Here is a 13,978-nt window from a genome sequence, read left to right on the forward strand (position 1 = left end):
ACGTTGTCCATTTTATTGGCATATAATTGTTGATAGTAGTCTCTTATGATCCTTTGTATTTCTGTGTTGTCTGTTGTGATCTCTCCATTTTCGTTTCTAATTTTGTTGATTTGATTTTTCTCCCTTTGTTTCTTGATGAGTCTGGCTAATGGTTTGTCAATTTTATTTATCCGTTCAAAGAACCAGCTTTTGGTTTTGTTGATTTTTGCTATGGTCTCTTTTGTTTCTTTTGCATTTATTTCTGCTCTAATTTTTAAGATTTCTTTCCTTCTACTAACCCTGGGGTTCTTCATTTCTTCCTTTTCTAGTTGCTTTAGGTGTAGAGTTAGGTTATTTATTTGACTTTTTTCTTGTTTCTTGAGGTGTGCCTGTATTGCTATGAACTTTCCCCTTAGGACTGCTTTTACAGTGTCCCACAGGTTTTGGGTTGTTGTGTTTTCATTTTCATTCGTTTCTATGCAAATTTTGATTTCTTTTTTGATTTCTTCTGTGATTTGTTGGTTATTCAGCAGCGTGTTGTTCAGCCTCCATATGTTGGAATTTTTAATAGTTTTTCTCCTGTAATTGAGATCTAATCTTACTGCATTGTGGTCAGAAAAAATGCTTGGAATGATTTCTATTTTTTTGAATTTACCAAGGCTAGCTTTATGGCCCAGGATGTGATCTATCCTGGAGAAGGTTCCATGTGCGCTTGAGAAAAAGGTGAAATTCATTGTTTTGGGATGAAATGTCCTATAGATATCAATTAGGTCTAACTGGTCTATTGTATCGTTTAAAGTTTGTGTTTCCTTGTTAATTTTCTGTTTAGTTGATCTATCCATAGGTGTAAGTGGGGTATTAAAGTCTCCCACTATTATTGTGTTATTGTTAATTTCTCCTTTCATACTTGTTAGCATTTGTCTTACGTACTGTGGTGCTCCCATGTTGGGTGCATATATGTTTATAATTGTTATATCTTCTTCTTGGATTGATCCTTTGATCATTATGTAGTGACCTTCTTTGTCTCTTTTCACCGCCTTTGTTTTAAAGTCTATTTTATCTGATATGAGTATTGCTACTCCTGCTTTCTTTTGGTCCCTATTTGCATGGAAAATCTTTTTCCAGCCCTTCACTTTCAGTCTGTATGTGTCCCCTGTTTTGAGGTGGGTCTCTTGTAGACAACATATGTAGGGGTCTTGTTTTTGTATCCATTCAGCCAGTCTTTGTCTTTTGGTTGGGGCATTCAACCCATTTACATTTAAGGTAATTACTGATAAGTATGTTCCCGTTGCCATTTACTTGATTGTTTGGGGTTCGAGTTTATACACCGTTTTTGTGTTTCCTGTCTAAAGAATATCCTTTAGTATTTGTTGGAGAGCTGGTTTGGTGGTGCAGAATTCTCTCAGCTTTTGCTTGTCTGAAAAGCTTTTGATTTCTCCTTCATACTTGAATGAGATCCTTGCTGGGTACAATAATCTGGGCTGTAGGTTATTTTCTTTCATCATTTTAAGTATGTCTTGCCATTCCCTCCTGGCTTGAAGAGTTTCTATTGAAAGATCAGCTGTTATCCTTATGGGAATTCCCTTGTGTGTTATTTGTTGTTTTTCCCTTGCTGCTTTTAATATTTGTTCTTTGTGTTTGATCTTTGTTAATTTGATTAATATGTGTCTTGGGGTGTTTCTCCTTGGGTTTATCCTGTTTGGTACTCTCTGGGTTTCTTGGACTTGGGTGATTATTTCCTTCCCCATTTTAGGGAAGTTTTCCACTATTATCTCCTCAAGTATTTTCTCATGGTCTTTCTTTTTGTCTTCTTCTTCTGGAACCCCTATGATTCGAATGTTGTAGCGTTTAATATTGTCCTGGAGGTCTCTGAGATTGTCCTCATTTCTTTTAATTCGTTTTTCTTTTATCCTCTCTGATTCATTTATTTCTACCATTCTATCTTCTAATTCACTAATCCTGTCTTCTGCCTCTGTTATTCTACTATTTGTTGCCTCCAGAGTGTTTTTAATTTCACTTATTGCATTATTCATTATATATTGACTCTTTTTTATTTCTTCTAGGTCCTTGTTAAACCTTTCTTGCATCTTCTCAATCCTTGTCTCCAGGCTATTTATCTGAGATTCCATTTTAGTTTCAAGATTTTGGATCAATTTCACTATCATTATTCGGAATTCTTTATCAGGTAGATTCCCTATCTCTTCCTCTTTTGTTTGGTTTGGTGGGCATTTATCCTGTTCCTTTATCTGCTGAGTATTCCTCTGTCTCTTCATCTTGTTTAAATTGCTGAGTTTGGGGTGTCCTTTCTGTATTCTGGCAGGACAACATTATTTCTTATATTTCATCACTTGAAATCACAATTTCACTTTGCTGTGTGATTCATCTACACAGTTCTACAGTTATTTGTTTATCTGGAATATAAAAGGGGCTTCCTTGTGTGGCTCAGATGGTAAAAAATCCACCTATAATTCAGGAGACTCACTCAGGTTCGATCCCTGAGTTGGAAAGATTCCAAAAGCATTGGTTTCTCAAGTTTCTGTTATCTTAACCCCAAATAAACCAGGTTCTATTTTTGGATTAGGAAAAAAAAAAAGCATATATACTACCATATACATAATGGCAGTATACCTCCTATCTGTTGTAAGCTATTATTTCTTTGACATATGAGAAATTGTGCAGCCCATTGGCCATGAACCTCGATAGAAAGATGAAAGAAGGCAATTTCTCCTTAGGGAATTTATACTATTTTTGGTCTTTGACTCTTTGATCTCATTCCTACACTTCTGTAATACAGCAAGATATTTCTGTCTGTTCGTGGACAATGTATGGGTAGTATTTAATACAGGAATGGTAGTGGGGTAGTTGCTAAGTCGTGTCCAACTCTTGTGACCCCATTGACTGTAGTCCACTAGGCTCCTCTGTCCATGGGATTCTCCAGGCAAGACTACTGGAGTGGGTTGCCATTTCCTTCTCCAGGGGATCTTCCTGACCCAGGGATTGAACCTGGGTCTCCTGTGTTGCAAGCAGATTCATGGCCATGAGGGAAGCCCAATACAGGAATAGGAAGGAGAAAAAAAAAAAAAAAGTATTTGTTGAACTGCTTAGTACCTGTGAAAAAGCAGATATGTGAAACCGTCATAAAAAGAGCTCTTATTCTGTTCTTACTGGAGTTGTTTTGATTACCTACTGTGTGCCAGGCACTGTGCTCTACGTTACTTCACAAGTATCATTTTTTTGTTGTTGGAGCCATGACTTTATTGTCCACAGGATGGAAAGAGACCATTTGTCTGTTTCCTATGCTGACTTAAAAAAAAAAAAAAAGACAGCATAGAAGACTGTTGTCTTTAAAGTTGAAGGGGAAAATAAATGGCATAGGGAAAATAATGTACTTTAAAATGAGGCCAAAGAGTTACCTTAGGGTGCTAATTTTCATGCTGCTGATTGGCAATTCAAATGTAGAAAAACCTGAGCAGCCATAGATCACTTTCAGTTCAGTTCAGTCACTCAGTTGTGTCTGACTTTGCAACCCCATGGACTGACTACAGCATGCCAGGCTTCCCTGTTCATCTCTCCTGGAGCTTACTCAAAACTCATATCCATCAAGTCGGTGATGCCATCCAACCATCTCATCCTCTGTCTTCCCCTTCTCCTCCCACCTTCAGTCTTTCCTAGTATCAGGGTCTTTTCTAAAGAGTCAGCTTTTTGCATCAGGTGGCCAAGTATTGGAGTTTCAGCTTCAGCATCAGTCCTTTCAATGAATATTCAGGACTGATTTCCTTTGGAATTGACTGGTTGGATCTCCTTGCAGTCCAAGGGACTCTCAAGAGTCTTCTCCAACACCACAGTCCAAAAGCATCAATTCTTCGGCACTCAGCTTTCTTTATAGTCCAACTCTCACATCCATACATGACTACTGGAAAAACCATAGCTTTGACTAGATGGACCTTTGTTGAAGAAGTAATGTCTCTACTTTTTTAATATGCTGTCTAGGTTAGTCATAACTTTTCTTCCAAGGAGTAAGCGTCTTTTAATTTCATGGCTGCAGTCACCATCTGCAGTGATTTAGGAGCCCCCCAAAATAAAGTCTCTCACTGTTTCCATTGTTTCCCCATGTTTGCCATGAAGTGATGGGACCAGATGCCATGATCTTCGTTTTCTGAATGTTGAGCTTTAAGCCAATTTTTTCACTCTCCTCTTTCACTTTCATCAAGAGGCTCTTTAGTTCTTCTTCACTCTCTGCCATTAGTGGTGTCATCTGCATATCTGAGGTTATTGATATTTCTCCCAGCAATCTTGATTCCGGCTTGTGCTGCATCCAGCCCGGCATTTCACATGATGTACTCTGCATATACCAGCCTTGACGTACTCCTTTCCTGATTTGGATTGGGAATAGATCACTTAGGTTTAGTCAAAAGTTTCCTACATTTTTCACTCATCAAGCGGATTCCCTCGATCTTTATCAGCTTCCAGGTTTTTGTCTGTATTTTGGTGGGCTCCTTCTCGGCTCTTCCAAAACAGAATGGCACTTTGGGGAGGTCAGCCCCCACAACGAGAGGCATAGCAGACAAGACAGATTCTAAAGGAAGTTATCTCCAGACGTAGATGCTTCCCCTAAGATACACTGTCTTGGGAAGATGATCTGAAAAAACAGCCTTGGAATAAGGTACTTCCCACAGAAATGTTGTCAAGGTGGCAAACTGAAAGTAGAAGAAATGCTGAACTTCTGTGGCAAACACCGTTTAAATCTTTTTTCATACTTTTGGTGGTATGTTCTTTTTGAAAATGAGGGACAGGCTTGGTTAGAGAGAACCTAACATTTCTTTCTGCCCTTAGTTTGAAGTCTAACCAATACTGGTGGAACTTATCCCTTATTCCCTAAGAACTTCTCAAGTTTCCTTCCAGGAAGAAGTATTCTCTCCCCTGAACTTCCAAGAACAGATTTCATGTCACTGAAAGCTAATTGAAGTTTCTAACTTTTAGACTCCCAAGATGGGGGTAGTGACTCTTTCCAGAGACCTGTCAACCATAACACGGAAATATCCTTTTGTTCCCGTGCTTGATCTGGGAATAAAAATGGATTTTATTTTTATTATTTCCTTTCAAAAAGTAGAAACTTTACAACATGCAGAAGTCTATTTTTATCAAGTTCATTAGAATCAAACCGTTTCCCTTGTATCTTGATGATTACTCCAGCTTCTTGATTAACATCCTGGCTGCAATATTTGTTGCAGGTTCTCCTTTCTTTCTGGCTTAGCATTCGCTGCTGGTGGTGGTTTAGTCTCTCAGTCGTGTCTGACTCTTGCGACCCCATGGACTGTAGCCTGCCAGGCTCCTCTGTCTATGGGATTCTCCAGCAAGAATACTGGAGTGGATTGCCATTTCCTTCTCCAGGGGATCTTCCTGACCCAGGAATCAAAGCTGGGTCTCCTGAATTGCAGCCAGTTTCCTTATTGACTGAGCTATGCATTCATTTAGGACGTTCTAAAAGAATATAGCCATCCCCCAGAGTGCTCTCATTTATTACATTATGCTAGTGATAAATGGAATTAATTTATTTTCTTCTGCTTTTTAATTAACCTAAAACTTATGTTTTTTTCCTATGAAATATTGCTACACAGTGAAATTTTCATTAATCATCAGCTGGTACCCCAGAATGTCAGCCAGAATAGAAAGAGAAGGAATGGCTCTCTCTCTCTCTCTCTCTGTTTTTGAGGGTAGGGGTGAAATAGAATAGTTTTATTGCTTTGCCAGGCAAAGGGGGCCACAAGGGCAAATGCCTTTAAGACTCTGAGCCTTTCTTCCAGTATTAACACTGTTAACTTCTAATACGCATAATGGGAGCGTGGGTCACTCTATGTAGAATCTGTATGTTGCCTTAGGATAAAAGTCACCCAGACGTTTTTGAATATGCTGATAATCTTTTCACTGATTCTGTAAGAAGCCACTCCACTTGCTCATCAGATATTATTATAAAGAACAAGGGGTTACAAAGAGGCCTATCACACTGTAGCTTTTATGTATCCTACCGTCTTCTAGAATTTTCAATGTAAAATTAATGAGAACACAGAGTATTCAAGGTTTTTTGTTTTAAATATATTTTATAGAGCAGTTTTAGAGTCACAGCAAAATCAATGTGATATTTTAACTTTAAAATTCTACTTATACAAAAATAACTTCATTGAGATATTATACACACATAAAATTTACCTTTTTAACTTACACAATTCTGTGTTTTTCAGTATGTTCATGGAGTTATGTAACCATCACCACTCTAAGTTCAGAATTAAGATTTACTTTTAAATGATGAAAGTAAAATGCCATTTAAAAATTTTAAAGAAAAGGAGAAAAATATCCTTCAAACTCCCCATTCTAACCAAATTCTTGTCATTCTTCGTGCATTTTATTTTAGATTTTTTAAGCATTGAGATATTTTTATGACTAATGATGAGAGTGTCCTATGTCATAATTTAAAAATTTGAGAGTAGATGGCTTTGTCTCTTTAAGCTCCTCCCAGTGTGATGAAGTGTGCTGTGATTCTTACTGTGGTGTGTGGACATGAAATTATTCAAGTGAAGAAATAACTTCATGGCTGTGTATCCTGTGGTGTGATGCTGTTTCTCTTGGTATTTCAGCATTTCCAGTGCACTGTTAAGCTTTAGACTTTTGATCACTAATAGTGAATGGGTGTCTTTTATTCTTACGGTATGAAAACATTAGAAGCTGGAATGTCCTTAGATGATGGTGTCTCCTTAAACTCAGGGCAGATTTGGTATTGAGCATTGTAAAGGAGTGATTTCAGCAAGCATCAAAGAGAGGACTGGACAGTAAGTATGTAAGAGTGAACAATAGGAAAAAGACAGTAAAACATTCATAGTGGATTTAAACACGTTTACAGAAGTTACAGAAGTGGCACAAAATATATGAAAACGTGTTCTGAGGTTATGAATGAAAATCTTTTTTCTGGAATCAGATTAAGAACGATTGAAAAAAATGGATAACTATAAATGGAAAGGAAGTACTTGTACTATGAGAGTATAATCGTTTAACCTTTTAAGAGGCTAATTTGATAGCATTTATTAAGATTTAGAATAACTCATCTTTAATTGGAGAATAGCACTCTTAAGAATTTTGCAGAAGTAATATCACTGTATATAAAAATACATGTATATAGATGTTCATTGAAGCCATAATTCAATAATAAGAAATTGGAAAGAACCTGTTACTTGGCAATAGGAAAATTGGCTAAATAAATTATGGTTCAGATAGCCAATAAAAAGGACAAGGTACATATATATGTATTGCCCAGTGCAGATGTGTACGTGAAAAAGTAGAAATATGATAATCCCTCTTTTATTTTTTAAAAAGTGCGATTGTAGGTACGTCTGTTTATGTGTAGGAAAACAGGGGTGGGGGAATATTTTACTTTTTGTTTTATATGCTTTTTTTTCAATTGACTGGATTGCGAGTGATTTTTACTTTCTTGCCCATGTTTATTTTCTTCCCCTTTACCACCCCATGTTTCTCGAATCCAGAATTTGGAAAATTAAGTGCCATTCTTATAAGGCTCTTGCAAAGAATGCAATAATTTGAACCAAGCTGTCAAAATATTGCTGAGTAGAACTCCTTAAGGAACCAGCTTTAATGAATAGCTAACTGGTTTCTAATTAGGATATTAGCAGTTTATATGGAAAAAGATGTTTCTAAAGTGGGTGGAAATAGTTTTCACTTAGGTTAAATCTTTTGAAGTAATTTTTATTTTTCTAATCATAAAAGTAAAATGTCATTAGAAGACACTTTGAAAAAAATTTTTAAAAGATAATAAAAATTACCTGTAATTCTTTCACCTAGAGATAATAATAGGCTAAGTCTTAAAACCTCATCTGTGCCATAAATTTGAAAGTTCAAGAAGATTTTATTTTCACAGTGAGAGTATGCTTCACCTTAATCACCTTGTCTAATTACTGAATTAGAGGGGGAATTCATACAATCTTATTGAAGTTTCCTGAAATGTTTCCTATAGAAAATTAGCTTTGGTAATGTTCCACGTTATAGACAGAGTTAAAAGAGAAGGGTAGAAATGCTGGAAGGTGAAAAAGAAGGGAGCTCGAGGGATAGACAAGTGTGACAAGCAAATCCTATATTTTCACGTAATTAAAGGAGGGAGTAGAAGTGTCTGTGATCAAACCAGCCAGAAGAGAAATTTCCCTTTGTTTCTCCCCTCCTGCTGATGGTGCTGGCAGACAACCAATGTCACTGAGGAGCTAGTGAGAAGGGAAAGGCCCATCAGTGAGGAGGACTTGTATATTTGGCACGCGCGCCTGTGGTCAGTTGTGTCCAACTCCTGCAACGCCGTGGACTGTCGCCTTCCAGGCTCCTCTGTCCGTGGGATTATCCTGGCAAGAATAGTGCAGTGGGTTGCCATTTCCTCCTCCAGGGAATCTTCCCAATCCAGGGATCAAACCTGTGTCTCCTGCATCTCCTGCATTGGCAGGCAGATACTTTACCACTGCGCCACCTGGGAAGCCCGGTGTTACTTGGTACCTGGAGGGTAATCGTCTGAGGGACTCGAATCCTCAGGATATACTCATACTTGTTGGGGGAGAGACTGGATAACAGAGTTAACCACCCCAAGCCTCTCACCCCTGGTACTACTCCTTAAGTCTTCTGTTTGCCACGACAGACCCCGATTCCTCCCTGATAATTAGTCCATATGTCACAGGCAGGTCTGGTCAGTGGCTTCATGCAGTCCCTTCGTCCCCTCACTCCCAAGGCCAGAATCATATATTGTGCTGTGCTACCAGAGGCTAGAGCCTTGAGTTCTTTCTAACTCCTCAGCATTTTACTAGGCCACCCTCACCTTAAGGATGGCCCATAAATTTTGTTGTCCAGTGCAAAACAAAAACGTGGGCCTCTTGTTCAAAAATTAAGAATTTTAAGTCAAAGCATTAGAACAAGTGGGGGCCTTTTGGAACTGCAGGGTGCAGCCCCACGAGGCTGGCTCTGCTCACCTTGGCCTCATCTCCTGAACAGAGGGCACATAGATAGTACCCCCATTCTGGCTCCTTTCCTTTTCTGAGTTCATTTTAGTACTTACTATCCACATGGGGCTATGGGTCTGCTGACCTTTGGGACAAACCTGTTCTTTGAGAAGGACAGGTATTGTGGGGGAAGAAAAACGTTTTTTTTCCTACTGCCCTCTTTTGATTCTCCATCTGGGACTCTGTAGATTGTACTGACAAGGACGTATTAACAAGGGGAAAAGAAACAAATGTTTATTAACGTCTGCAAAACACTTACACATGGGCATACCCGGAGATGGATAGTTCCAAAGAATGGTTAGAGCTTGGGCTTATATAGCATCTTAGCAAGGGAACAGTGCATTTTTAGAGAAGTGATGAGACAAAGGACTTTGAGTTTCTAGGGGCAGTAAATTGATAGAAAGCATATATATGGGTAACTAATGGATAATGAGTAAGAACTAGTTAGTAAGAGTTGTTATGTTGAATCTTCTGGAGCCATCTCTGGGTGAACACAGGTCTAAAGTCTCTGGAAGTTACCCTTGTTCTTCGTGGTAGAGAGTTAGAAGGAGGACACCTTTGTAAATTTATGTTCTGCTTTAGGCAAATGGAGGGGCTTCCCTGGTGGCCTAGATGGTAAAGAATTTGCCTGCCATGTTTGAGTCCCAGATTCGATCCCCGGGTTGGGAAGATCCCCTGGAGGAGGGCATGGCAACCCACTCCAGTATTCTTGCCTAGAGAGGCCCACGGACAGAGGAGCCTGGGGTTTCGAAGAGTCGGACCTGATTGAGTGACTAACACTTTCAGCAAATAGAAGGAAGACAGAGAGCTTTCCTTCTATCTGCTTCTTCTCAGTTGCCTTCAGCTCAATATAATCCTCATGGTGAAGTGGCATACATTGGGGTGGCATTTTCTGCTGCCGTGTAGTGTCCTTCCTGGGCAGATGGAACCCCATCTGACACCTTGACTATATTTCAAAAAAGACTGCCCTTCCTGCAGACACGACTCTGTGCTGGGGCCCCTAGCTCAGCATTTTGTGAGTGGAGTGCAAGCTGGATTTCATTCACCTCCAGTGTGCTTGACTGGACATCCTCATGCAGGGAACAGCCTGCATAATCCTATCCAGCCATTTGCCCAGGGCTAAATGCCCTTTCTCCTTAATTGTTCCTGTGTGCTTGCGTGCTCAGTTGCTCAGTTGTGTTCCACTCTGTGCGATCCCATGGACTGCAGCCCTCTAGGCTCCTCTGTCTGTGGGATTTCCCAGACAAGAATACTGGAGTGAATTGCCATTTCCTCCTCCAAGAAATCTTCCTGACCCAAGGGTCAAACTCATGTCTCCTGTGTCTCCTGCATTGGCAGGAGCATTCTTTACCACTAGCACCACCTGGGAAGCCCCACATAAAGATCCAAATCCTTTGACTTGAGGACTTAGGCGTCTTGGATTTGTACTCTAGGATATAACTCTTTGCCCTTTTTGCTAGTTGGTTTTGCTCACTTATTTTCAAAATTCCTTTTCTTACGAATAAAAGTCATATGTTATTGGGATCCACCTACTAAGAGTAGGCAAACAGATCCATTAGACTCTTTCTGTTCTAAGTTGGAGGGGTTTTCAGCCTCACTCTTAAGATGATATCTGTTTAAACAAAGAAAAGAAATGAATGAAGTATAAAAGGAGAAAGATGAATTGTTATAGTCTCTATAGTATTTTATGCTTTATGGCTAGATTTGCTTGAGAGTAAGCCAGGGAAGGGTGAGGACTGAGGTGAGAGGAGAGAAGAACAAATGAAGTCATGTTCTTGAGAGGGTTGGGTTTTTTTTTTTAATTTATTTATTATTTATTTAGCTGTACCAGGTCTTAGTTGCGGCATGTATAAGCTTTAGTTGTGCAGAAATTGTAGTTTGGCATGTGAACTCTTAGTTGCAACATGTAGGTTGCTTGTAGAGCAGCAGAAGGGCTGTGCTGAGTTACTTCCAGACCATCCAGCCTGGTATTCAGATTGTAGTCATACCCAAGAATGGGACAGGCGAAAATCATCTAAAACACACTAAGCACCCATGAACTTTTCTAAGCATTTTTATAACCTGTGTAAACATTATGACCTCCGGACACTATGTATGTGTATGTGTGTGAGCGTGTGTGTGTGAGCATGCATGTGTGAATGTGTTGGAGAGAGGACTGGAAACTAAAACTCCAGTACTTATTAAATACAGTGAAAAAAAAAAAAATACTGTATTTGCTTGCTTGGGTCCTCAAATCTATTTCTGATTTGTTTGCCATTTCTGATGGCAGAAATTCAGGCTCTATGATTTTGGAACAGATTTTGATACTCCTGTGGCTTGGTATTGTACTTATGAACTTAGAGATATTGTATATGAACAGATTTATAAACAAAGATTTGCCAACAAAGGTCCATCTACTCAAAGCTTTGGTTTTTCCAGTAGTCATGTGTGGATGTGAGAGTTGGACTGTAAAGAAAGCTGAGTGCTGAAGAATTGATGCTTTTGAACTATGGTGTTGGAGAAGACTCTTGAGAGTCCCTTGGACTGCAAGGAGATCCAACCAGTCCATCCTAAAGGAAATCAGTCCTGAATATTCATTGGAAGGACTGAGGGTGAAGCTGAAACTCTAATACTTTGGCCACCTGATGCAAAGAACTGACTCATTGGAAAAGACCTTGATGCTGGGAAAGATTGAAGGCAGGAGGAGAAGGGGATGACAGAGGATGAGATGGTTGGATGGCATCACCGACTCTATGGATGTGAGTTTGAGTAAGCTCTGGGAGTGAGTGATGGACAGGGAAGCCCAGCATGCTGCAGTCCATGGGGTCGCAAACAGTCAGACATGACTGAGCGACTGAACTGACTGATAAACAAAAATGTATGATATGTGTGCATAGGTTCTTGCTCATCTTTTCTCTAGGCAAACTCAGAATTTATAGGAATATGCTGTTCCTGCCATTAAAAGTTTGTAAGGCAGACTAGAAGAATATTTTCTTTGATTTTTATTTGAAAGTAGAACTTCTTTTTACTCTTCCATATTGTTTTGTTTCTGATAAAGGATTTGGATCACTAGGTTAGTGTAAATTGATATGTGCTTACTTTGTCAGTTAGGATGTGAACTTGACCATGAAGACCAAGACACCAAATAATAGAAATATGATGGGCACGTATTTCTTTCTCTTGTAACAGCTCAGGGGTAGATGGCCCAGGACAGTATGGTGGCCCTGCTCCATAAGGACATCTGGGACCTAAATTCCTTCTCCCTTGTTACTTGGCCATCCTTAGTGTGTGTTCCTCACCAAGATGGTCCAGGATTGTTTCCCACCGTGTGCACTTTCTTGGCACCAGAGTGGAGGAAGGGGAGGAAAATGGCCTGTGCCTTCCTTTTAGCACGCACCCTGGGAGTTTCCTACATCCCATGAGTCATACCTTAGCCATAAACTTCATAGTGGAAGGCTAGACACTCACAGAAAATGGTGGAGTTTAACCTTGTTGAAGAAAGGGAGAGTAGAAATGGGGGACAGCTTACAGCGGTCAGTCTCCATCCCACTCATCTCTGAGATCATTCTGCCCATCACATATTAAAACCGGAGCTCTAAATGTTATATGACCTAATTGGCTCATTAAGAAGTTAGACACAAAATCTGACATGAATTGCAAATGGTTTCCATATCAGCAGTCAATTTTGATCATATGCCAGTGGCTGCCTGTGGCATGTTAAGAAGAACTGTGGTTCTGTATTTGTGCTGAACAGGAAAATAATTACATGATCAATAAGTGAGAAGTTATTCTCCTATCCTGGGCCCAAGATAGGATAATATGGTCATATGTTTGCTATCATCACCTTAATTCAGAGAAGAACTCTTGTAAAGTCATAGATTTTTTTTGTTGGTAGCACTGTTAGAGATGTTTTGTCTTTTCCTCAGTGAATCATTTCACTGCCACCAAGCAAGCATTTAATGGAGGATGGGGCTGGGGTTTTATATGTAATGAAAATACCACTGACTAGTGGAAAAGCAGGGTCTATTGAATGACCAATTGAAATAAAATTTTAGAACCAGAAGAAAACCCAAAGGTACTAAGAAAGCCCACCATTGTGTGATTATATTCAGAAAAGAGTGAGAAACAGATTGCTAAGCATCAGTTAACTTTCTCCTTGCTCTGAACTTGTTTATGTGACTGAGTTTGTAGTTTTCAGATTATGTGTGTATACTGCCTTGTTTTGCTTTATCTATGTGTCTTCTCTCAACTAACCATGCGGTCTTGAGAAACAAGTCTACATGCAAGGTCTTACAGAGAGAGCGAGAGATATTTGTTCATTGCAGGATTGAAACCATGCGTGGTGTTCTAGTTTGCAGTGCTTCTGTGTATTCAAGGAGTTTGCTCACTGCGTAAGCATTACTACCTCTGTTTGTCTTCCGGATGCTGAGGTTGACGGTGACTAAGTGAATTGTACCATTCGTCCGGTAGTTCTAAATGCGTTATTGATTAGTAGCAGAATTGACTAGCATAAATGGCAGCTGAGGGTTTTCTTCCTCTCTTCTACCTTGTGCTGTAGTGGCAGGAGAAGTGAAAGGCAATTTTCAAGGCTCTCCAAGCTGCATGATAAATAATTGTTGGATAAATTAATATCCTCCTCTAGATGAGCGCAAAGCAAGGGGTCAGGTCCGGCTGCCCTGATTGTGATTTCCCTGTGCAGCCCACTGGTGGGAGTCGCCTACCGTTTGGTTCAGGTCCCAGCTCCTCCCTTACTTGTCTGTAACTGGGGGTGAGTCATGGCAACCTTGTTGTAAAAGAGAGATGCCTTTGCCACCAGATGTCTTAAAGTGCCTCTGACTCCTGGAACGAAGCCCCTCTGGAAGCAGGAAGCATTGTTGTCGCAGTAAATGGGCTCTTTGCATGATAACTGCCTCGTCTTCCCCTCTCCCCTCACCCAGATTTCCTGCTGAGGTAAGGAATGTGGAATGGGTTTGTGTGTTTCT

General features: G+C 39.8%; 1 protein-coding gene across 3 annotated transcripts in view; it reads left to right on the forward strand.

Moving 5' to 3' along the window:
- Positions 1–13,978, forward strand: part of CRACD (capping protein inhibiting regulator of actin dynamics) — a 282,379-nt gene that overhangs the window by 169,150 nt on the left and 99,251 nt on the right. The window contains exon 1 of one of the 3 annotated variants that reach the window (XM_070791468.1): positions 13,490–13,946. The exons of the other annotated variants lie outside the window; for them this stretch is intronic. The gene's annotated coding sequence lies outside the window, so the exon portion shown is untranslated. Of the gene's footprint in view, positions 1–13,489; positions 13,947–13,978 lie in introns of those variants that run through there. 3 annotated transcript variants of the gene reach the window in all.

The sequence above is a fragment of the Bos indicus genome, chromosome 6 (assembly GCF_029378745.1).
Source record: "Bos indicus isolate NIAB-ARS_2022 breed Sahiwal x Tharparkar chromosome 6, NIAB-ARS_B.indTharparkar_mat_pri_1.0, whole genome shotgun sequence".
NCBI classification, from domain to species: Eukaryota; Metazoa; Chordata; class Mammalia; order Artiodactyla; family Bovidae; genus Bos; species Bos indicus.